The following is a 26326-nucleotide window of genomic DNA, read 5'->3' on the forward strand; positions in this document are numbered from 1 at the left end:
CACAGCTGTAGAATGAAGGAAAATAACAACAACCTCAGAGTTATTGTGAAGATGAAATTTAGTAACTACAGTGCCTGGCACATAGTAGGTGCTTAGATAAATGCTTATTCCCTTCTCCCCACTTTGTACCCCCAGTGAAAGGAAATCCATTATTTTCCACGGCATCCCATTCCACTTTTGTGAAGCTCTAATTTCAAGGGAGTTTTTTTCTGACGTCAAACCTTGTTTCTTTGAAACTTATATCCCTTGCTCTGGTTCTACTCTCTGGGGCTAAGCACAGCTAGTCTAAGCATTCTTTCACACGATGGCCTTTAAGATATCTGTAACTACTTGTATGCTCGAGTCTTCTTCTCTCCATCCTCATTTCCTTCGATTGATGCTCATATGGTCTGGATTCATGAACCCTTGATATTCTTAATTGCCCTTCTCTGGTTTATCTCAACCTTAGTGATGTCATCCTCAAATTATTGTTGAATCATTTCAGTCATGTCTCACTCTTCATGACCCCATTTGGGGTTTCCTTGGCAGAGATACTGGAGTGGTTTGTCATTTCCTTCTCCAGCCTATTTTACAGATGAGGAAAGTGAGGCAAACTGGGTAAAATGACTTAGTTAGGATCACACAGCTAATAACAAAGAGACAGAGAGATAGAGACAGAAGCTCAGACTGAGCACTCTGTGCAACCGGCCATAAACTTAAACTATCCAGAATTGATCATAACATTCCAGCATGGTTGGAACAGGACAGAGTACGAAGGACGATCTGGCATTGGATCCAGGAGGGTTCAGGTTCAAATTCTGCCTTTGATCATAGTGGCTGTGGGCCCCAGACAAATTACTTGGCCTCTCATGCCACTGAGAGGCAGCTCTCTAGGGCCACAAGGTGCTGGACATTTCCTCACCTGGAACTTCCCCATACCAATGAAAGCCCAAGTGTCATCCTCATAATGAAGTCCCAGATCACATCAGTTTTTCTGGCTCCCGCCTCACATCGCTGACTCATCCCGAGCCTCCGGTCCGTTCTGTCTTTCAAGCAAACTGCCTGCCCGCCCTTCCCCATCCTGTACCATGAAATGGCTTCTTTACTGCCTTTGGGAGACTTCGCATTCAGCCTGGTGGGCACGGGGTAGAGGGAACTGGCCTCGGGTACAAAGAATTTGCTTCAAGTTCTGACCCGGACACCTCCGCCTGGGTCTCCCTGGGTGGTCACTTAATTCTCACTTCCCAGGCAGCTCTCAAAACTAACTTTACAAGGGAGCAGGGGCCAACCTAACAAATAGATGGAGTTTCCTCATTGGGAGTTTCCTGTACCAAAATCATGGGTCTGCTTAAAAAACAAAACAAAACTAAGGTTCAGCCAAGGTGCTAGATTTTTTCAGATCTTGACTCTGCATGTGTGTCTCTGTCTCTGTCTGTCTCTGTCTCTGTCTATTAGTTTGTCTCTCTGTTTCTATCTCTGTCTTTATCTCTGTTTCTCTGTCTCTCTTTGTCTCTTTCTCTCTCTCTCTTACTCTGTGTGTATCACTCTTTCTGCCTCTGTCTCTGTCTCTCTGTTTCTATCTTTCTTTTTGTCTGTCTCTCTCTGTGTCTCTGTCTGTCTGTCTGTCTGTCTCTCTCTCTCTCTGTCTCTCTCTCTCCCTCCCCCCACCCCGTCTCTTTGTTTCTACTTTTCTTTGTCTCTGTTTCTCTCTGCCTCTGTCTCTCTCTCTCTTACTCTGTGTGTGTGTTTCACTCTCTCTGCCTCTGTCTCTGTCTCTGACTTCCCATCCAGTATGTTTTGCTGTCCACCGCTGCCTCTAGCACTGTAACATTTGAATAGGTGATGGGCATCTTCCTGTGTCTTTGACTGCATCATTGAAGATGGTAATAATACCTACCAGGACCCGTCCAAGCCCAGATCGGTGGGGCACTTCACTGAAGATTCTCTGCCAACTTGGCATTGAACCATTAACAATTATTCTTTGAGTCTAGCCATCCAACCAGCTCTAAGTGCCTCTAAATGAATCACACTTTAGACACATCTCTCCATTTTTTCCCTCCTGGGCAGCTAGATGGTCCAGTGGATAGAGTGCCAGATGTGGAGGCAGATTCATTTTTTCAAGTTCAAATCTGGACTCAGACATTTACTAGCTGACTAACCTTGGGCAAGCCACTTAATTCTGTCTGCCTCAGTTTCCTTATCTATTAAACTAACCAGAGAAGGAAATGACAAACCACTCCAGTATCTCTGCCAAGAAAACCCCAAATGGGCCTAAAGAATTGGATTGTACAGTTCTATATTTTCCAAAAGAATAGAATGAGGTAGTTTAGCCAGTGCTTTGCTAAAATTTAGATAATGTTGATCTGTGACATTTTCTCTGATCTACTGTCAAAATAAGAAAAAAAAAAAAAAAAAAAGAGTTTTCTGGTATGGCCTAGTCTTGATGAATCTGTGCTTTTCTTTAGCAACCAACCACAAAATGGAAGTCTTTCCTAAGGCTGCTGCATCAATCCAGAACTGAAAGGAAGTTTGCCAAAAGTTAAAATGGGAACAGGAGGCAACAGAGGGTGGTGGAAAGAGAGCTGACTTTGAAGTCACAGGATCCAATTTGAAATCCGTGACCAGGGTCCCCAGTCCTGAGACCCGGGTTCAGATACAATGGCCTCTATGGTCCTATATGGCTCTCAGTCTATGATCTCACAATCCCATAAACTCTTACATGATGAAACAGTTCAAATGCATTTCCTGTTTTCTAAGCTGCCATGGTGGCTAATAGCCAATTTGGGGAGAAATTTTACTTGGTGAATGATTGGGACTCAACAGGAAATGAGTTCTCTGAGGGAAGCCTGTTCTTGGGAAGAGAGCAGGAGGGAGTTATTTGAGTGGGTTGCCAGCAGCTGCTTTAAGATTGTGGGTGCTATCCAATGAGTGATAAAAGAGTAATATCTGTGAGTGATAAAAGAGTAATAAGGGGCAGCTAGGTGGTGCAGTGGATAGAGCACCAGCCCTGAAGTCAAGAGGACCTGAGTTCAAATGTGATCTCAGACACTTAACACTTCCTGGCTGTGTGACCCTGGGCAAGTCACTTAACCCCAATTACCTCAGCAAAAAAAAAAAAAAAAGAAAAAAAAAGAGTTATAAAAGCCAGAAGTACCAAGTCCAATAGCTATACATCATCTCTCAGTCTCTGAGGCCAGGATAACTCAGGAAAAGAGAGACAGAAAAAGATGTGGGGAAAGAAAATGAATGAAATAATGCCTGACCTCACAGAGTTTCCATTCAGGCAGGAAACACAATGTATAGAAATGTAAACATGTGAAAAATAATTATAAGGTCATTTGAAGGGAAAGTCCCTTTGATCTTAGGGGATCAAGGAGAATTTTGGAGAAAGTGACTCTTGAGCTAAGCTTTGAAGGCAACAAAGGATTCTAAGATAAAGTAAATATAAAATACTTCTTTATAGACTATCTGCCCCCATCCCCAGTTCAGTTTCCCTCTATATCTCTGCTTTTTGGAACTCCTACTTCCCAGCTCAAGGGTCAGCCCAAGCATCACCTCCTATAAGAGGTCTTTCCTGATTCTCCCAAGAGTCAGCTTTCCCCAACCCACAAAATGATTTCAGTTTTGGGGATTACTATTTGTGTTTATATATCATAAAGTTCCTAATTTCCTTCACAGCTCAATCCAAGCACACTTTCTAATCCACCCAAATGAGAGTTTCTTCTCATCCCCACCTTCCCATCAGTCCTTTCCCCACTCCCATCCCCCCCAAATTATTATGTATTTATGTCAAGTTATGTATAGTCGAAACTTAAGCAAAGTTGAATGCTAGGAAAGGCAAAGATAAAGATATTAAAATGCAAAGGAAAAACCTTTCTGATACAAAAGGAGACTCCTATGCCCCAGAATAATCTTGGGGTCCAATAGCTTTACTGTTTAATAGGCAAGTAGCTTCCCCTCGGTCACAAACTATATCCATACCTTTGTCCATACCCATCATGTACATAAGACCCAAACAAGAATCAGGGAAATGTAATTAACTAGTCACCATAAATTAGAGTCAGGTCCTTCCTTGAAAGAAATTGGGTCTGAATTAGAAAGAAGTCAAATAAGATGGGCTGCAGCTTCTACCACCTATTTAGAAATAAGTAATTGGGGGCAGCTGGGTGGTGCAGTGGATAGAGCACTAACCCTGAAGTCAGGAGGACCCGAGTTCAAACATGGTCTCAGACATGTAATACTTCCTGCCTGTGTGACCCTGGGCAAGTCACTTAACCCCAATTGCCTCAGCAAAAAGAAAAAAAAAACCCATCTAGGTGAGTGGAGAGTTGCAAATCGCCTTGGCTATGTGGATACTCTCCATATGTACCCCACCCCCTCCATACCTGGAGCATGTACCTCCTCTTCCACTGACTGTGTATTTGTGGGAGTCTGTACCCCAGGCTCGGGGAGGATGATTCGTAATTACTGTTCTTACTATGACATTTGAATAAATGTTTTTGCTAAAGAGCTAATTATATGAACAAAGTTGCAGAATGAAGTGAGTGGAACAAGGAAAACAACAATATAAATGGAAGAAAACATAACAAAACAATTGGGACAGAATGCAGGGAAATTATAATGATCAAACCTGGCCCCAAGTCAGACATATGAGAAGATATCTCCATCTACTTTTTTATGAAAATGGGAGTCCTTGGATGTGGAGCACTGGATATAGTGTCAGGCTTCTTGATCTACTGGATACTTTTGTGGGACTTCCCCCTCCTTCTTCCTCTTTTTTAAATTATTATAAGGGGGTGAGGGAATGATATAGTTGGAAATGTGGGTGATGGAAAAAACAAAAAGATCTCAATAAATGTTTCTAAAAATAAACGGTCATTGAACCGAAGGTGCTTTTTAGCATAACTGCGGCATGGGGATTAAAATAAGCTTCAGGTTTGGCAGGAAGCGTGTGAGGAGGGGGGAAGCTGTAAGATCTGCCTGGACATAAGGGAAATTCACTGGGGAGGTGAGTGACATTTTTGTTCAGGAGGCATTCCTGAACCCACTTCCTGGTGACACGGCCATATGGCTCTGGCCGCCATCCTCAAGCTACTGCGAGCCTTCTGGGGACATCCACGGCTCACAAAGAACCGTCCCTCAGCCCTTTTTGTAGTGGCTAGAAACTGGAAACTGAATGGATGTCCATCAGTTGGAGAATGGCTGAATAAATTGTGGTATATGAAAATTATGGAATATTACTGTTCTGTAAGAAATGACCAACAGGATGATTTCAGAAAGGCCTGAGAGACTATACATTAACTGATGCTGAGTGAAATGAGCAGGACCAGGAGATCATTATATACTTCAACAACAATACTAGATGATGACTAGTCCTGATGGATCAGGCCATCCTCAGCAACAAGATCAACCAAATCATTTCTAATGGAGCAGTAATGAACTGAACTAACTATACCCAGAAAAAGAACTCTGGGAGATGACTAAAACCATTACATTGAATTCCCAGTCCCTATATTTATGCACACCTGCATCTTTGATTTCCTTCACAAGCTAATTGTACAATAATTCAGAGTCTGATTCTTTTTGTACAGCAAAATAATGTTTTGGTCATGTATACTTATTGTGTATCTAAGTTATATTTTAATATATTTAACATCTACTGGTCATCCTGCCATCTAGGGAGGGGGTGGGGTAAGAGGTGAAAAATTGGAACAAGAGGTTTGGCAATTGTTAATGCTGTAAAGTTACCCATGTATATATCCTGTAAATTAAAGGCTATTAAATAAAAAAAAAAAAAAAAAATTAATTAAAAAAAAAAAAAATAGACTGGAGGGGAGGAAAGGGAAAAAATAAAGTCAAAAGTATCAGAAAAAAGAAAAAAGAAAACCAACTAGGCAGTAAAGAAAGTCATAGCATTTATTATACAGTTGTTTTGGAATGGAAATCTAATGTTTTATTATGAATCTTCTTATGATCTGTGTACATGAAAGTATTTTTTTTTTCTCATTTAGTATTTAGGTCTGAAATAAAGAAATTTACAAAAAAAAAAAAAAAAAAAAAACAAAGAACCGTCCCTTCCTGCTCTCCCCTTCTTCCTGCCTCCCTCCCTATCACCAGCTCAAAAACAGCAAACGAAGGCCCAGCTATCTCTCGCTGTCCTCCTTCCTCCTGCTGTCCCAGATCTCCAGCCCGGCCCTGCCCCCTCCTCTTCCTCAGGGCACTTCCCCAACTCCCAGCCCTTCTCCCAAGGGCAGGCGGCTCCGGTGGACCACAGCTGCCTCTGCCAGGCACAGACATTGTCATCAGGCCGTTAGCAACGGTCCCGCTGATCTGTATGCAAGCCCAACGCCCTCTCGAGTTCAGAGTTTTGAAGCCGTCTTGTTCGAAAGCAAAGAACAGAACACAGATGGCTGGTAACAGGATCCCACTGGGGCCTCCTTCCCCACTGAGCCCCTTCTTGGTAGTCTTCTCACAGGGAAAGAGAAAAGAATAGTGAATGGATCATCACACTGGAAAGAATACCCTCTCTTCAGAGCTGCTCCGGGGACCATGGGCGGCTACTAGGAGCCAAAGGTCCCCGAGAACAACAGCCACCCAGACAGTCATCTCCCATCCTCCTCCTCCTTCTTCCATCTCCCCATCCCCCTATTCCCTGGGCCCGCTCCCCAGAGACTCCCTGGGTCTCTGGCTTTGTCTGTGCTGGGCTATTATCGGCAATCCTGATACATGCACGTGGAAGTAAATACAATTAATGAGCTCTTTGATTTGGTGCTGGCAGCAGCCTCAGAAGCCATCTTGTTCAGTTTCCTTGGCTCATGGATGACAAAACTTAGACCCGGGAGACTCGAGTGTCTTTGTTGAGGTCGTGCACAGGAACAGATAGAAACTCTGCTTTTTAGCATTTAAAGCACCTGAAGACCTGACCCCTCACACTCCTACAGACAGGTCAGAAAAGCCTGCCTCAGGTACATGAAAATGTATAAACCCATGCCACTGGAGGGTGCCAGAGGGCAAAGAGTATTGGGCTTGGAGTTCAGAACCGGGTTCTGATCCAAGTTCCGAAGCAGCTTCACACCTTTGCTGGCCACATGATCCCAACCAAGTCCCTTCACCTCAGTTTGTTCATATGTAAAATGAGCAGGTTGGACTCGGCCACTCAGGTCCTTTCTAGTTCTAAATCTGTAATCCTATAATCCCAGGAGTCTAAACTGAGTAAACTACCTCCCAGTAACCGCCCAGATGTGCTTCTAGCTCAGAAGTGTTTCTCCTTGTGTCCCTCCTCTCCACGTAATCAGCCACCACCACAGCTCAGGCTCTTATCATCTCTTGCCTGTACATTGTAATGGACTCCTCATTGGACTCCTCTCTTCCTACTCCCTCCCAGCCTCCCCCAAGCCATTTTGCTTCCGATCAGACCATTTGACTACTCAACAAACCAGTGGCTTCTTCTTCCCCCCAAGAAACAATAGAAACTCTTCTGTTTCACATTTAAGGGCCTTGACTTCCAGGACACCTCCTACCTTCTTAGTCTTGTTACACAATAGTTGCTTCCTGTCAGCGATCCAGTCAAACCAGCCTCCTGACTCTTCTTCACCATCTTTGTGCAGTTGGCCGTGATTCCTCCATACTTGGATTGCATTTCCTCCTCGCCTCTGTCTTGTAAAATGCCTCAATTCCTTCAGGACTCAGCTGCCAATGGCATTCCATATACTTAGTATATGGGCCCAAGTACAACCAGATTAGCTCAGAAGAAACCAGAGATTTGCAAATTTAGAGTCCATCCCAAATGTTTATAGGGACTGTCCATTTGTGTCCAACCTGTAGTAGAGCACTCCAAGCTCCTATTGGTCTGATCAGCCACAGCTGGATACACTGGACACAGTATAGTGTCATTCTGACCCTCCTCCAGAAGGAAGGGCAACAACCATAGCATATGGGGAGTTTGGTGGTGCAGTGGATAAAGCACTGGGTCTGGAGTCAGGGAGACTCACCTTCCTGAGTTCAGATTCAGTCTCAGACACTTACTGTGAGACCCTGAACAAGTAAGTCATTTAACCCTGTTTGCCTCAGTTTCCTCATTTGTAGAATGAACCAGAGAAGAAAATGGCAAGCCACTCCAGTATCTTTGCCAAGAAAAGCCCAAAAGGGATTAGAAAGAGCCAGAAATGACTGAACAACAACAAATTTTTGTGTCCCAAATACCTACATGTTTTCTCCTCTCATTAGAGTGTGAGGGCAAGGACTATTTTCTTTTTGCCTTTGTGTCCCTAGAGTCTAATACAGTGCCTGATGCAGAGTAGGTCTTTAATAAATGTTGATTGATTGAGTGATTGTAGGTGAGAATGACTAATCATTTTCCTGGACTGAACCCCTGAGCTGTTTCTGTGATGTGGTGGAATGGATAAAGCGCTGGATCTGGAATCAGGAAGATCTAGATTCAAATCCAGCCCAGGATACTCACCAGTCATAAGACCCTAGTCATTACTTAATCTGTCTCTTCATCTGTAAAATGGGGATGAATATTGTTGCAAAGATCCAATAAGATAATTATGTAAAGAAAGAACTTGGAAAACTGTATTAATGCCTATTATTGTTATTATTATCTGTAAGAATGCCAGAATGTCTCAGAAAGCCAGCGCTGAAAGGGTCTTAAGATTACAGAGACCAACTTCCTTCTTTGATAGATGTGGAAGATAATTCAGGATGATTGAGTGACTTGCCAAAAACAGACTGACTGATGCTGGATCGGTCACTTAATGCTTCCCATACGTTCCTGATCTATAAGATAGACTAGATTCACTTCCAGCTCTATATTCTATCTCCATGTGGAGATTATAATTAGTTGTTGTTTGTCCTTCCTTCTCAAAGAGGACCATGAATGACATCAGGGAAGTGAGTTGGATTTAAGTGCCCTGTACAAGGTCACTAGTGGGAGGTGGGGGGTGAGAATTAGAATTCAGACTCTAGACTCCCCCCCAATAATGTTTCCATTCCTCTATAAGAAGCTAGATGGCGCAGCGGACAGAATGATGGGCTCTGACTTCAAAACTTGCCCCTGACCTTTATTTGCTGGCTTTATTTGCTAGGCAAGTCACTTAACCTGTCTCAGTTTCCTTATCAGTGTAATAATAATAATAACCTACTTCTCAGGGTTGTTGTGAAAATCAAATGAGATAAACTTGTAATTAACTTTGTAAACTTTAAAGTAAAAATAAATGCTAGTTATTATTAGTCGTATTATATGAAATATCTCAAGTGATTTCTTTTTGGGTATCAACTGTGCACACCCTTTGATCCAGCAGTGCCATCACTGGGTCTGTATCCCAAGGAAACCATAAAGGAGGGGAAAAGACTCACAAATGCAAAAATGTTTGTAGCAGCCCTTTTTGTAGTGACAAAATATTGGAAAATGAGTAGATGTCCATCAGTTAGGAAATGGCTGAATAAGCTATGGTATGAAAGTAATGGAATATTATTGTTCTATAAAAAATGATGAACAAGCTGATTTTAGAAAGGCCTGGAAAGATTTATATGAACTGATGCTAAATGCAAAAAGCAGAACCAGGAATACATTGTACGTGGCAACAGAAAGATTTTAGGATGATCAACTTGGTTTTTCTCAGCAGTTCAGTGATCCAAGGCAATCCCGATAGACTTTGGATAGAAAATGCCATCTGCATCCAGTGAGAGACCTATGGAGATTGAATATAAATCAACACACGCTATGTTCACTTTTTTTTTCTTCTGTTTTTTTTTTCCCTCTTGTGCTTTTTCCCTTTTGTTCTGATTTTTCTCTCTCAACATGACTCATAAAGAAATGTAGATTTAAAAAATTAATGTACATTTTAACCAAAAAAAATTAATTTAAAGAAAAGACCAAAAAAAAAAAAAAAAAAAAAAGAGATGGTTCCTTCTCTTGGTTTCTCCCCTTCCCTAAGTGTTTGGTCTTTTCTTCCTCACTGTACTCTGATTCTCTAACTATAGAACCTAATTTCAAAGTTCCTGTTACCTAAGCATGCATTCAAAGAAATAAAAAACATGAAAAATTTTGAAAACTGATCTTTTCCCTAGAGTGGTTGGAGGACTTAAAGGAAAATGAACTTTCGTTCATTCTTGTGTTCTTCCATGGTCCATAAGTATCTATGAAGTGTTTACTACATGCAGAGCACTGAGTGAGGAAACACTTTTCTGTCCCAACCCTCTTTTCCCCCTCATCTAGAATTCTCTCTTTTGTTATCTTTACCTCCAGGCTTCACCCTTGGGTCTTTCTTTTGCGATTAGGAATAAGTCAGAATAAGAGAAGCAGTCCAGGGTCAATCAGTCAGTTAATAAACATTTATTGTCTACAAGCCGGTTATTATGGTAAAGTCATCAACAAATATTTATTAAATGCTGACTGTGTTAGCAAGTGTGCTAAATCCTGGGTGATTCAAGGTGATTCAGATGGCTCTTTGCAGGATAGGCTTTTATTTACACATGTATCAGATGTTCATTTCTAATCAGTCAATTATTCTATACTACACCAAAAGGCCACTAGACAGTGCAATAAATAGAATACCAGGCTTTCAGTCAGGAGGATGCCAGTTCAAATCTGGCTTCATTCACTGTTTTTTTTTTTTTTTTTTTGCTTCATTCACTGTTATGTGACCCTGGGCAAATTATTTTAAAATTTTTTTATTTGATAGTATTTGTTTTTCCAAATTCATGCAAAGATAGTTTTTAACATTTATCTTCTAAAAACCTCAGGTTCCAAATTTTTCTCTGTCCCTTCCTTGCTTCTCCCCTCCCTAAGACAGCAAGCAATCCGATATAGGTTAAATATGTGCAATTCTTTTAAACATTTCCACATTTGTTGTGTTGTGCAAGAAAAATAAAATCAAAAGGTCAAAAACTATGATAAAGGAAAAAAGCAACAATGAAAAAAATGAAAATACCTGCTTTGTTCCATAGTTCTCTCTCTGAATGTGACTGGAATTTTCCATCCCAAGTCTATTAGAATTGCCTTGAATTATTGAAAAGAGCCAAGTCCATCACAGTTGATCATCACATAATATTGCTGTTATTTTGTACAGTGTTGTCTTGGTTCTGTTCACTTCACTTAACATCAATTCATGTAAGTTTTTTCCTGACTTTTCTGAAATCAGCCTGCTCAGCCATTCCTTATAGGACAATAATATTCCATTTCACTCATATGAGTGAAGTATATACCATAACTTATTCAGCCATTCCTCCACTGATGGGCATCCACTCAGTTTCCAGTTCCTTGCCACTACAAAAAGGGCTTCCATAAACATTTTTGCACATGTGGGTCCTTTTTCTTCTTTCTGATTTTCCTGGTTGTTAATTGTTCTCTTCCACCTCAAAGCATTTCCTATTTATTTCTCGATAGTATTTTTATTTTTTAGGTACTTGAAGTAGATGAACTTGATTTTATTGAAATATAAATAAAATAGACTTACAAACTAATCAGAAAGATAAGACGTATACAAAAATAAGTTCTATACGAAATGATCAGGGAAAATATTTGAGGTAAGATCTAAGAACTATGAGAGTGTTTAGGAAGAAACTGACCTTTTCCCTTTGGAAGGCTGCATAGAAAACATGACTTGCTTAACATCCTGCTCTGGATAACTGTTATCATCTGGGAAACAGTAGCATGGGAAGCCTTCACATTCTAGAATTTCTGAAGCTCTCTTATGCTTCCCATAGTTTACATGGTTTCTGTTTCTCTCTACTCTTGTCTCTCTGATTGTCTGTTTCTCTCTTGTTTGGAAGGAAACCTGACCCATTCTTTTAAAGTGTCAACTGTGGTTAAAATGAGTACATAACTTAGACATAAAAGGTAATACCATAAGCAATTTAGAAGAGCAAGGAATAGTTTACCTATGAGATAGGGAATAATTTAAGACCAAACAAGAACTAGAGAACATCATGAAATGCAAAATGGATACTTTTGATTACATTAAATTCAAAAAGTTTTGCACAGACAAAACCAATGCAACTAAGATTAGAAAGAAAACAGAAAACCAAGAAACAATTTTTACAGCAAGTATTTCTGATAAAGGCCTTATTTCTAAAATGTAGAGAAAATTGAGTCAAATTTATAATAACAGGAACAGCTAGGTGGCTCAGTGGCTAGAGCACCAGCCCTGAAGTCAGGAGGATCTGAGTTCATATCTGACCTCAGACACTTAACACTTCCTGTGTGACCCTGGGCAAGTCACTTAACCCCAATTGCCTCAGCTAAAAAAACAAAAAAACAAAACAAAAACAAACAAACAAAAAAAAAAACCCACCAAAATTTATACTATTACAAGTCATTGCCCAACTGACAAATGGTCAAAGGATATGAACTGGCAGTTTTCTGATGAAGTCAAAGCTATCTATAGTCATGAAAAAGTGCTGCAAATCACTATTGATCAGAGAAATTCAAATTAAAACAATTCTGAGATACCACCTTACACCTATCAGATTGGTTAATATGACAGAAAAGGAAAATGACAAATGTTGGAGAAGATGTGGGATAATTGGGACACTAATACATTGTTGGTGGAATTATGAACAACCATTCTGGAGAGTAATTTGGAACTACATCCAAAAGGCAATCAAACTATATATGCCTTTTGATCCAGCAATAATTCCATTAGGTCTGTACCCCCAAAGAGGTCTTAATGTACAAAAATGTTTATTGTAGCTCTCTTTGTGGTGACAAAAATTATTGAAAATCAAGGGGATGGCTGAAGAAATTAGGGCATATGAATGAAATGTTTTATTGTTCTATAAGAAATAATGGGCAGGTAAATTTCAGGAAAACTTGGAAAGACTTAGATGAATTGACACTGAATGAAGCGAGCAGAACCAGGAGAACATTGTACATACCAACAGCAATAGTTTGTGATGATCAGCTATGATTGATTTGGTTCTTCTCAACAATACAATGATCTAAGAAAATTCCAAAAGACTCATGATGGAAAATGCTATCCAAAACCAAAGAAAGAACTATAGAGTCTGAATGCATATGAAAGCATACCATTTTCACTTTTTTTTGGTGGCTTTTCCCTTTTGTTTTTCTTTCACAATAATGTGGACTGTGGTAATATGTTTTCACGATTGCATATGTATAAAGTAAATCAAATTGCTTGAAATCTTGGGGAAGAGGGTTGGGAGGGAGGGAGGAAATATTTGAAACTCAAAATTTTATTTTTAAAATATTGAAAACTATCTTTTACATATAATTGGAGAGAAAAAATACTATTTACTAAAAAAAAAAAAAAAAAAAAAAAAAAAAAAAAGTGAACCATGACCTTATTTTGAAAAGAATTTGTAATGATGCCTTTTGTTTCTACATTAGTCATTTTCAGAAACATTCCCCACTGCCACCCAACCTTTCAATCCTATTTAGGCCTTTCCTGGAAACAAAGGAAAACAATTAAACCAATTTACACCACTTCAGTAGCTGACCTAATCTCCCCAAAGAAGGAAGTAAGGTACCTTTCTTCATCACTTCTCTGAGGTCAAACTTGTAATTTAAAATAATGTAATATTTTATTTCATTTTAGTTTGTTGGTGGTTCTTTTCTTTTACATAGTCATTGTACATATTGTTTTCCTGGTTCTACTTCATTCTATATCAGTTCATAGAAATCTTATATTTCTCTCAATTTCTTCCTTCCTTTTCTTCTCCTCTTCCTCCTCCTCCTCCTCTTCCCTTATTTTCCTCCTCCATCTCTTTCTCTTCCTCCTCCTCCTCCTCCTCCTCTTCATCTTTCTTCTCCTCCAGAACTCATTATCTTTTCTTTTCTCAAATCCATCCCTCTTTTAAATCTGGATAAATCCAATTTTCCAAGCACCAACAACCTTGGAATGTTCCTCACCTCCTCACCAGCCAAGTCTGGTCAATTCTTATCTCCACAACATCACTTTTATCTAGCTCCTCTTTTCTCACATGACCACCACCCTGCTTCAGGTCTCTGAACTCTTCCTCAAGTCTGTCTTCTCTTCCACCTATTCTCCACCCAGTCAACAAGGTGATATTCCTCAAGCACAGGTTTGACCAAGTCATTCTCCTGCTCAATAAGTGCTTGTAATTTACTTTTCTTTCTAGCATGCAATAGAAAGTCCTTTGCCATTTAAAGTCCTTTTGCGTCTCTAAATCCATTCCTCCTTTTCACACATAATTGTATTTCAGTCAAACTGGCTTTCTTGCTGTTTCTTATCCACAACATTCCATCTCCTTATCCCCAAGCCTTTACTTGGCTCTCCTCCCAAGCTTGGAATGCACTTTTCAGTCTGAGAATCCTTAATTCTTTTCAAAGCTTGAGCCCATCTTCCCAGGTGAGGTATTTTCTGATTCTCCACCACCACCCTAGCTGCTAGTACCTTCCCCTGGAAATTACTCAGAATTTACTTTGTATATATTTTATATCAATCATCATTTATCTCTTTTATGAAGAACCAAGCAGATTGCTAAGCAAAAAATGAAAATAACGTTCAATAAAACTAACATTAAAATAACAAGGTCCCTCAAAGACCTTATATGCTAATGGGGAAGCAAGATATTTACAAAGTAGTTACAAGTAGCTAAGTAGATCTCTTTATATACATATGTAAAAGGTAGATAAAATATCTGAGATCCTCTCACCCAATCTTTTCCAGTAGATTCCCTGCCCCTTCTCATCCCTATTCTCTAATCTTCAAACTCTCTACTGGTTCCTTTTCTATTGTCTACAAAGGCACTCAAATTTACCCCATCTTTAAAAAAAAAAAAAAAAAAGTCCCCTTTAGATCTTGACCATTCCTGCCAGCTATCACTGTTTTCCCTTTCTAAGATAAATTCCTGGAACATAAATTGCTGTCTGCAAGGATAGCCTCCATTTCCTCTCCTCCCACAATCTTTTAGACCCTCTGCAATCTAACCTCCAACCTCATTATGCAAATGAAAAGGTGAACTCCAGAACTACTAATCTTGTAATTGCCAAATCTCCAGGCTTCTTGAACATTCGCAAACTTCTCCATCTGATACTATTGATTACTTCCTGGATACTCTCTTTCTCTGGGTTTTCATGATTCTGCTTTATCTTGATTTTCTTCCTGCCAATTTGACTCATCCGTTTCACTCTCTTCTCTGTCTCTGTTTCTGTCTGTCTCTTTGGCAAAGGAATTGGGGTTAAGTGACTTGCCCGGGGTCACACAGCTAGTAAGTGCTAAGTGTCTGAGGGAAGATTCTGGGAAGATGACCCAGTAGGTTGGTAAATTTCAAACTCTCTAGATTTTCCCCACAAACAGAACAAATTTGTGCCTCAGAGCCAATTTACACCTGTGAAAAGTCAAAAAGACCTGGGGCAGAATACGGTCCTCCAAATGCAGCCTTGGAAGAGCTGAAAAATGACCCTGGGGCAGGGGATTAACCCAAGTAAAGTGCAAGGGGCCCTAGGGTTAGCCGGGTGTGTCTGGAGCCTCAACTAGAAATACAGTAACTTTCACCTCCTGGACTGTTTGTTGAGTTGGAGTCTGAATCATGGAAGACTGAGGGAACCTCAACTGATTAGGAATGCCAGGCCCAGCTGTGCTGCAGAGAGGTTATCCTGGGTAAGAAGGCACCAGCACACTGGGAGTGCAGAGGCAGGGGAGCAGGGAATGCTGTGGACACTCGCTGAAGGGGGAGCTCTTGGTTTGGGGCGCCTTGTCAGAGGCGGTCAGAGCCACCATCCTACCTCATCATTAGAGGTGCTTACCTCTTATTTTAAAAAATGAACCCCACCATGGAAATATTATGGGCACAGGAAAGACAGAGTTGGACACTGAAGTAAAAAGCTTCCACCCCAAAGTGTAACATAAAATGACTCCCTGACCAGAGAAAATTTATAGAACTCAAAAAAGAGTTTATAAATCAAATGAGAGACATTGAGGGAAAACTTACAAAATAAAAAATAAAAACCATCCAAGAAAAACAAGATTATGAAAAAAAAAAGTTAACCAACTAGAAAAGGATGTAGAGTCTCAAAGATGAAAATAACTCTTTGAAAATGAGAATTGGGCAAGGGGAAGTCAGTGAAGCTATGAGAGACCAAGAAATAACAAGACAGATTATAGAGAATGGAAAAATAGAACAGAATGTGAAACATAAGAAAAAAAGACAGATCTGGAGAATAGATCAAGAAGAGAAAATATAAGATTAATTGGACTGCCTGAAAGTTGTGACAAAAAAAAAAAAAGGACCTTGACACAATAATGCAAGAAATATTCAAGAAAATTGTTCTGGAGTGATAGAACACTATCACTAGAAAACTAGAAATAGAAAAAATTCACTGATTACCACCTCAATGAGATCCTTTGTGAAAAACACATAGTAACATTATTGCCAAATTTTGAAACTCCCAGATCAAAGAGAAAATTTTGCAAGAAACAAAGGGAAAAAAAAAATTCAAATACACTGGAGCTACAATTAGAATTGCACAGACTTAGCAGCAGCCACAATAAAAGACCACGGATTCTGGAATATCTACTGACAATCAAAAGAATTAGGCCTGCGGCCAAAAATATATCCAATGAAATTATCTATAATTTTGAACGAGAAAAAAAGACACTTAATAGAAAATTTAATATATAAAAGCTGATATTAAAAATCATTTTTAAGGAACTCAACATGGACAAATTATTTATGGTGTTTTTTTTTACATGGAAAATAAAAACTATATGTTTAAGATTGACATCAACAATAGGGCAGTTCAAAAGAAAGATTGGGGCAGATTTAAGGCAAAAATAGTAATTATGTTATACAAATGAGGTGCAGAGGAAGAATATAGCAGCATGGCAGAGAAGAGAGCTTATAGTTCTGAAAACGTACTCATATCAGGAATGGGTTAAATGGGCAATGCTACATATGTACCATGAAGGGTATTTCTTTAAAGAAATGAGGGGAGAGAATGGGTGGATCAGGAAACAAAGGGTGAGGGAAGAAGACAAGGAGGGGATCCTTGGATGGGGGGAGATTAAGTAATAACTAGGCCAGTTAAGGAGCAGAATTTAATTAAAGAGTCTAAAAGGATAGGAAAGATAAGTGTGTATGTGTGTGTGTGTACATACATATATATAATATGTATATATATAAATATATATATATATATATATATATATATTTATATATATAACTATGTCTTTTCTTAACTATAGCCTGCTGGGAAGTGGTGGTGGGGTGGGGATAAAAGAAAAAACCCAATAAAGTAAAAAAGGTATGCAGCAAAGAACAAAAGAACAATTTACAAGAAGTAAAGAAAAGATGGTCACTCATGAATATAATTTTTTTCTACATATATATATATATATATATATATTTCTTGATTTGGTGATTTGTTGTTATATATTTTGAATCTTCCCTGGTGTTCCGCTGGGAACATGACAATGAATGACATGACAATTTTGTTTTATATTCCTCTTTCTTTTTTTTTCTTGTTTTTTTTTAAGTAAAATAAACGTTTACAAATTTTTTTAAAAAGTGGTAAGTATCTGAGATCAAATTTGAACTTGTGTCCTTTTGACTCCACAGCAGTTTTTCTATTCATTGGGACATCTAGCTGCCCCCACCCCTTCATTTCACTCTTCTTTGATGAAAATTCATCCATGTCACTTCTATTAAATGTTGACAAACCCCAAGCCTCTACGTTGGACCCTTTCTCTCTTTTTGGTACTGGATCACATGGTGATCTCATTAATTCCCATGGATTCAATTATCATTCCTGTGAAGATGATTTCCATATCTATATATTGAAATCCGTTCATAATCAAGCTCCCTCCTATCTTTCCAATCTTCTTATACTTTACTTCCCAACACAAATGTGCTCTCTGACGCAATGACACTGGCCTCTGGGCTGTTTCATGAACAACATCCTCTATTTCTTAGCTCTAAGCATTCTTTATGGCTCTCAATAATTCCTGGAATGCTTTCCCTCCTCTGTTCCAATTTCCTTTAAATCCCAAATCAAAGCTCACAATCTACAGTCTTCCCAGCTCTCAATTTTAGTGATTTCTCTCCATTAATTATCTCTTATTTATTTTATATATAGCTTGTTTGCATATTGTCTTCTGCATCAGATTGTAAACTTCTTGAGGTCAGGGACAGTCTTTTTTCCTAGACTATCTTTTGCTCTTTTTGTTATCTCTAACGCTTAACATAATGCTTGGCACATTGTAAGTGCTTAATAAACGTTTATTGATTAATTAATTGATCCAGTCCCAGCCTCTCTCTTGAACTCTAGTCCTGTATCACCAATTTACTATTAGACATGTTGAACTGGATATCCCATGAGTAACTTAAATATGTCATCTTCCCCTCACAGAACTCTCTCAACTCCTCTAAAGTCTCGTGTTATTTCTGAAAGCACCAACATCTAGTTGTCCACTTTTAAAATCCCAAACACATGTGTTGAATCTAGATAAAGCACAATGACTGCCCTCATGAAACTTGCAGTCTAATAAAGATGAGGAGGGGTGGTAAGGAACCACAGAGCTAGCCATAATACACAATAATTCATTATACCTCAAATAGGAAGCTGGAAAACAAAGTACTATGTGAAGTTTCAAAGAGAAAGGCTTTACTGGAGGTTTTTGTTTGTTTTTCATTTTGAATTTAACAAATATCAAATAAATGAGCACTCCATCGATATAGTAGAAGAGAAAAAGAGGATTCTTTTCAAAATTGCAAATTTTTCTTGTATAGCTTGGTTTCTCTTTTAATGCATATAAAAATAATTTAAATATATTTATATAAATATAAATATATAAAATTAAATATATATATATAAATATATATATTGTATATAAATATAATAAATTCAGCATGTAACTTTCAGAGTTCTACTTGTCAATGATTCTTTCTGACTTTCCTTATGTTTTGTATATTTTTTTATTTGCCAAATCTCTATTGAATAAGCATCTTCTCTGCATTTAAAAAAATCTTTAACTGCTCCCTTTTTTGCTTTCTCTTTTTTGCAACATTATTTCTAAACTCTCTCTCCCTGTTTATTTTTCCCTACCACCAATTAAAAAAAGAGAGAAAGAAAAAAAAAAAACCTTTTTAACAAATATGCATGGTCAAGCAAAATTACCACATCAGTCATGTCCAAAAATGAATGTTTCATTCTGCACCATAAGTCCATTGGGTGTCAGGAGCAGGAGCTAAATAACCTGCTTCAGCATTGGTCATTGCATTGATTGGAATTCTTAAGTCTTTCAACCTTGCTTGTGTGTACAGTATTACTGGTATTATATAAATTGTTCTGGTTCTGTTTGCTTTCCTTTTTATAGTTCTTGATACAAGTCTTTCCAAGTTACTGGCAGGGGGTTGAGGAAAGATGTCCTGGATGAGTAGCATCTGAATTGGACTTGAAAAGCTCAGAGCACACTGTGAGTAAAGACAGAGTTGGGAAAAAATAAGACATATTTGTAAGGTGGAGAGATGTCTAATTTGTTTTGAGAACAAAGTGCATACAAAGCAAGGAATAATATGAGAGAAGGCTGACAAGATAGGGTGGCACCAGAATGTAAAAGATCCTGAATGCCAGGCAAAGAAGTTTGAATTTTGCTTTGAAGGCAATAGGGAGCCTTTGAAGATTTTTGAGCAGAGGAGTTTGTATGACTAAATCTGAATAGAAGGAAAATTCTACTAGAAGCAATATGGATAGCTGTACTAGCAAGTGTAGCAAGGATAAATTGTAAAGAAGTTACTTTAGTTATCTAGAGGAATGGTAACATAGCCCTGTGCTAAAGTGGTAATAATAGAAATCAAGTGAATTGGATAGATAGGTGCTTCTAGGAATTAGAATTGTACCTTAAACCACAGATCTTGTGGTGAAGTCCTTACTAGCTGTTTCCAAACATCTCTAATGTTACCGGTTACCACCTGGAGTTTCGGTTTACTCCTACCAAACTACATCCCCTGTGTATCTTTATACAGACTGGATTTCCCAGTCTCTCTCCTTTTTCCTTACCTCCAGGAATTCCTGGATCTTCATAAGGCCCAGATTAAGTGCATTCAAGAAACTTTTACTGATTTCCCCAGTTATTAGTCTATCCCTCTTGCCCCACTCACTCCCAATCATAAGATGGTAACTTTAAAGCTGGAAAGATCCTTCCTGGACTTCCATTGCCAAGATCTTCCTCTATCAGCAGTACCTCTCTGACAGAGTCCTTGTCTTTGGGTCCAGCAGAACCCAATCTAGAAGAGAAGTCCATCCCTGACTCACCCAGAGCCTGCTTTTGACATGCTCTTCCTCACTGCAGAAAGATGTGGAAGTTTACTGGCTATAGTTTACTAAGCCTCCAGAAGAAAAGCTAGTGCAAGGTGGTACTGTACTGGGCTCTGAGAATACAGGAAATCCTTGTCTCATCAGGTCAATGCCCCCATTCAATTCTGATGGTTGCCAAAGACTCAGTTGACAGAGGGATGCAGTTTGACATTGTGTCATTGTTCTGGATAAAAAACATATATAATGTGAATTATATGAATGTGTCCTGCTATAGTTGAAATAGAAAGAACCCTTGGGATAGAGCCAGTATGGCATACTTCATGCTCTTCAACCTAGCTCTCTCTCCACAATCTGTTTTTCCTTTCCAGCCTGGTGAAATTTTAATTAAATTCTCAGCTGAACTGTAGGAAATTATGATGAGAGGTTTCACAAGCCCATCCCCACCAAACCATTCATAATTCTTGACTTTTTCACAGCTGGCCTCCAACCCCCAGGGAGTCCAAGAGTCTATATCCTGTCATTCAAAGAGGTTGGATTGTGAGCATAGTTAGTTTCTTCAATGTAGTAACTAGAACCAAAACAATATGAGTGTCTCTTTGATTTTAGGATAAGAGAAAAAAGTCCTATAATCATAATATTAACAATAATTTGACAATTGCACTTATTCAGAGATTTATTTGTCAAGTCCTTTACATAAGACCATGAAACTATATATATATATATATATATATATATATATATATATATAATCTCATTTGAGCATCACAGCAACCTGTGGGATGGGAGCTATTATTATCTCCATTTTACAGATGAGGAAACCGAGGCACAGAGAGGTAAATTGATTTGGCCAACAGTCTTTGGCAACTAGGAAATATCTCAAATGTTCTTGACTCCGTCCGAGTCTAGCATTCTGTCCACCACAAAAGTCAGTTGATAAGCATTTATTTAGTTTAGTTTTGGGGAAGCAATGGAATTAAACAATTTGCCGAGAGTTACCAACTACCAGGTATCTGAGGTTGAATTTGAACTTGGTCCTCCTAACTCCAATGCCAGTGTTCTATCCACTGTGCCACTGCTACTTCTCAATAAATGTTTATTTATTATTTTAAATTTTAATGGTGTTTTATATTTCTGATTACATGTCATGATACTTTTCAACATTCATTTTTGTGAGATTTTGAATTTCAAATTTTTTTTCTCCCTGCCTCCCTTATCTCCCCTTCCCCAAGATAGCAAGCAATCTGATATAGGTTATACATGACAATCATTTTTTAACACCTTTCCACTAATCACATTGTGAAAGAGAAAGGAGAACAAAAGGGAAGAACCACAAGAAAAAAAAATTTAAGGGTGATGATACTATGCTTCAATCTGTAGTCAGTCTCTGTAGTTCTCTCTCTGGATGTGGATGGCATTTTCTATCCCAAGTCCATTGGAATTGTCTTGGATCACTGAATTGCTGAGAAGAGCTAAGTCTATCATAGTTGATCATCATATAATCTTGCTGTTACTATACAATATTCTCTTGGTTCTGCTCACTTCACTCAGCATCAATTCATATAGGTCTTTCCAGACTTTTCTGAAATCAGCTTGCTCATCATTTCTTATAGAATAAGGATATTCTAATACATTCATATACAATAATTTTCAATAAACATTTATTAAGCATCTACTATATGTCAGGCACAGTACTAAATGCTGGCAATCCAAAAAAAAAGAAAAGAGGCAAAAACCAATCTCTTCTCTTAAGGATCTCAGAATCTAATGAGGGAATCAACTACAACACTGTTGTAAGGTGGAAATGGCACAGGCTCTTAAAGTTAAAGGCTGTAGATTCCAATTTTATCTCTAATACTTTGTGATTGAACAAATCACTTAGATCCTTGAGAAACCCCTCAGTTTCCTTTTCTATTAAAGAAGGTAGGTCTTCATGACCTTTGGTATCTCTTCTAGCTCTATAATCCTACAACATCCAAAGATGTGTGGTATTTAAACCAACCCTTTCAGTACATGTAAAGTTTGCCAGCTTACAAAGGTTTTTTTTAAAGTTTTTGCTTCACAAACTACAGTTATCCCTTCCACATCACAATTTTCCCCATCACAGTTTCAATATATCACAGGTCTGTCTAAGAAATATTGGCTATTTTGGGGAATTTTGAGAAATCTGGAGACAATATGTAAAGGCCAGAAAATGATATAGAAAAAGTTTAGATACTCAGAAATGCATAAAATATATGTACAGAATTGTATAATATCAAGAAAAAAGAAAAGGAAATCTGTAAAACTGAAAAATTTATGGTATGAAGAGGGAGCCAAAAATTTTTACCTGAATTTTCTGGATTACAACACCTTGTGATGGGGAAGGAATAACTATTCTATCCAAGTCATTCAGAATCAAAAACAGTGTGTGGATTTTAATATAACTTGATATGGAATCTCTGAATTTGATAGAAGAAATCTCAGTGGCCATCTAGTCCACTCCACATACCAAAGGAATTCCCTTATAATATACCCAACACATGATCAACTAGTGTCAAATATGTACCAAAAATATATTTTTTCTTTTTGTCACTTTCCCTTCCACTTCATCTCATATTAGGAACTCGGGAAAGCAACCCTTGTGCCACAGGCAAACAGCTAATGGAAAGGCTTGTATAATAGGGAGCTACACACTGTAGAAATATAACATGTTACAGGGTTTTCTTGCCACTGTTATCAGTACAGCAGTAGGTGTCTGATGGATGGGCACTTCCTTTCCTAGCTGTTGCATTTGCCAGATGCTTCAGGGTGGCAGATGTTCTGAGAGAATGCCAAGTGCATCTGCTAGACACTTACCTCCTGTGCTGCTATTGACATTTTACTCTGACAAATGGACCAGGTACTCTTGTCTGCTGTAGTACCAGAATCCTCCATACATATTCTGTAAAACAGATATTCTATTCATGCATTCTCTACCTACCTCTTGGGGCTGTTGGAAGGATTAAAAGTGATCACACATGTGAAAACACTTTAAAAAGCACGAAGGACTGAAGAGATAATAAAATCACAAGTTTAGAGTTAGAAGGAACTGAAAAGATCATCTAGCCCAATCTCTTCACTTTATAGTTGAAGAAACAGCCCCAAAGAGGTTATGATTTTTTCAAGAACAATCAGGTAGTAAGGGGGCAGAGCTAGATTTGAACTAGGTTCCTCTGACTTTATTGCCAACACTCATTTCCCAATACTATATGCACACATGAACAAATCCATACCGCATTTATTCTTTTGTATTTTAGATTAAGGGATGGGAGATCTCAAACTCTCATGAATTTGAAAATGTCAGGAGGGTACGTGTGTGGGTTCCTAGGTCTGCCAATGTTCCAGGAACCAGATTTTGTAACCAAATAAGCACTGATACCCTAAAGAGCAAGAAGTGATCTTCATTTCTTTTTTTAAAAAAACCCTATATTTATTTAAGATTTTATTTCCCCCCATATATATAAAAGAATGATCCTTAGAAGTAACTTTGGGCACCCAGCCCAATGGTAGCTAAGGCAGGAAGTCATTCAGCAGTGATGCAGCATTTGGATGTGACTTTAGTGGGACTAATGCTAAGAACAGGAACTGTAGTACTAAGTCAGTCCAACATCCCCAAGGACTGAAGTTGGTATTAGAGAGAGTGAGCCTGGAAATATTTAGGGAGATGTATTTTTCTTCTTGTTTATAGCTTTGAAGTAAGTATCCCTTTGTAAAAACTGATTGATCTTAGTGGTTACATGAAACTGGTGTGTCAGTCATTGGGGAAGGGGGAACAAAACAGGTAGGGGGGATTGCGATGAGACAAGAGAGCTTCAAATCCTCAAGATACACCTTTAACTCAAAAAAAATGATGAAGCCGGATCGGCTGTGAGATAGTGTGCCACAGCATACTCACTACAAGGTAATTTATGGGCAGATAGCCCTCAGAGGTGAGGGAGTCTGAAAAGGCTTCATATAGAAGCTAGTGCTGAAGCTGTCTTGAAGGAACTAAGGGATACCATTCTATGAGATAGAGAGGAGGAGGAAGAGCATTTCATATGTGATGTCCAGACAGTAGATGGATATAGAGATAGAGTGCTTTATGTAAGGAATAGTGGGAAGGACAATTTGCCTAGATTGAAGAGTACAGAAAGGGGAATAATAGAGAATTAGGTTGGAAAGTAGCTTGACACTAGTTGTAAAGTCAAATGGGGGCATTTAGTCGTATAATGAATAGAGTCAGGAGGACTTGAGTTCAAATTTGCCCTTGAATACTCACTAGCAGCATGATCCTGGGGAAATCACTTAACCCTCACCAAAAAGGGTAATGGTGGAGATATTTGAGGCAATAGAGAACCAATGTGGTTTATTAAGTAGGAAAATGACTTGTGTTAAAAGTCACTTATGCAGTGTGGAAGATGGATTGAAGTAGGGAGAGACTTGAGGCAGGATGAGGGGCAATAAAGGCCTGAACTAAAATGTGAGTTGTGAGAGAAAGAGCAATTAAAAACAAAACAAAAAAGAGTGGTAGTAAGTTAATGAAGCTAAATGCTAAGTTAAGCAATAGGGATACAAATACACACAAAAGATATAATCCCTGCCCTCACAGATTTAGGGAGAGGACAATAAAGAGGTCCTAGAAAGGGGAACATTCCCTCTTGGGTGCTCAGTGAGGTGAACCCCATTTCACAGCAAACAAGAGTTCCCCTTTGAGAGCTGGGGTGGGATGGAGTCCAAGTATCCAGTGGAGTAGAAATGGTACCTAGAGTAGAGCAAGTAAAGTGAGTAAAACAGCTGGGAAAGGAAAGATGTGGAGATAGAAAAGGCAAGATCTGCTAACTGAATGTATAAATGAGGCCGGGAGAGAATGGCAGCAAGAACAATGTCTAAGTTGTAGACTCAAGAGATGCTCAAGCCATCTTCTGAAATGCGGTACTTCTCTTTTGGATGTATTGAGTTGGAGATGTTTATGGGACATCTGACTTGAAATGCTCATCAAACACCCTTTGCCTGGGCTAAGCATAGCTTTTATTCAATCTACTTGGCAGTTCTACCCAGAGAGGGAAAAAAAAGCTTCCCCAAAATAATTCCAGACCTACTCAACATCATACCATTTTGTATTCTCTTTGCTGTGTTCTGTTTGTCTCGAGATACATGGCTGTGGCACGTCAGGGATTATGGAAGAACTTTTTGCGTTGGCAGGGCTGGACCCTGTCGAGGACTTGAATTTGCCCTGAAGATGCATTCCCTCAAACTCTCAGCCCACAAGCATGTTGCCCAGCCCTTTTCATACTTAGTAATATCCTGCCAAGGATACATCTGAAGGCAGAGAACACGAGTTGCCTACAAAAATAGAATGCCGGGGCTGTGGGTTTGCATATTTAAATTCTTATCCACTTGGCCCCTGATTTCTTTTAGCCTCAGGTTCATGGGTATGATTAATTTATTCACCTCTTGCCTGGATGCTTATCTGGTGAATACATGTGATTGAGTGAATTCTGGGTAAGGAATCACTCGTAGGTCTTAAAGGCACACTGGTTAAGTGCTCACCCTTCACTGAGTTTCAAAATTTATGCATTCCCAGAAGCAGGGTGGTTTTAAAGGCTTTATGTCTCCTGTTCCCAAGCTGGATAGTATTGTAAGGAAATCCGGACCCAAAAAATAGGTTTTGCTGCTGATTGGGCTCACTGGCATGTGGCTGGCTTTACTTTTGTGTTATTAAAAGCAATTAAAATGTCAGGTGGCCCACTACAAACATGCCTGGGAGATGTGTGACAGCCAAACCCTGAAGAATGATTGCCAGCTTAAAGGCTAGGTTGGGAAATTCACCTTCAGCTGATTGGTCCCAGCCCCACAGACCAAGTCAGATGGAGACGATGCATGGGCCGATAAACACTCATGGCTAGGTGAGCTTCTAGTAATTTTTCTGATGGTATCATTCCCTCAGAGAGCCTCACCCTTTGTTTCTAAGCTGGGAATTCAGAGGCTCACATTTCTCACCAACTCCCTTCCCACACATTTGCCTCTACTGGGCATTCAGTTCTGTGTAGACAGGATAGCATTTTCTCAACATGATTTCATAAAATAGGTGTCCAGATAATTCCAGGG

Source organism: Sarcophilus harrisii, chromosome 4 (genome assembly GCF_902635505.1).
Source record: "Sarcophilus harrisii chromosome 4, mSarHar1.11, whole genome shotgun sequence".
NCBI lineage: Eukaryota > Metazoa > Chordata > Mammalia > Dasyuromorphia > Dasyuridae > Sarcophilus > Sarcophilus harrisii.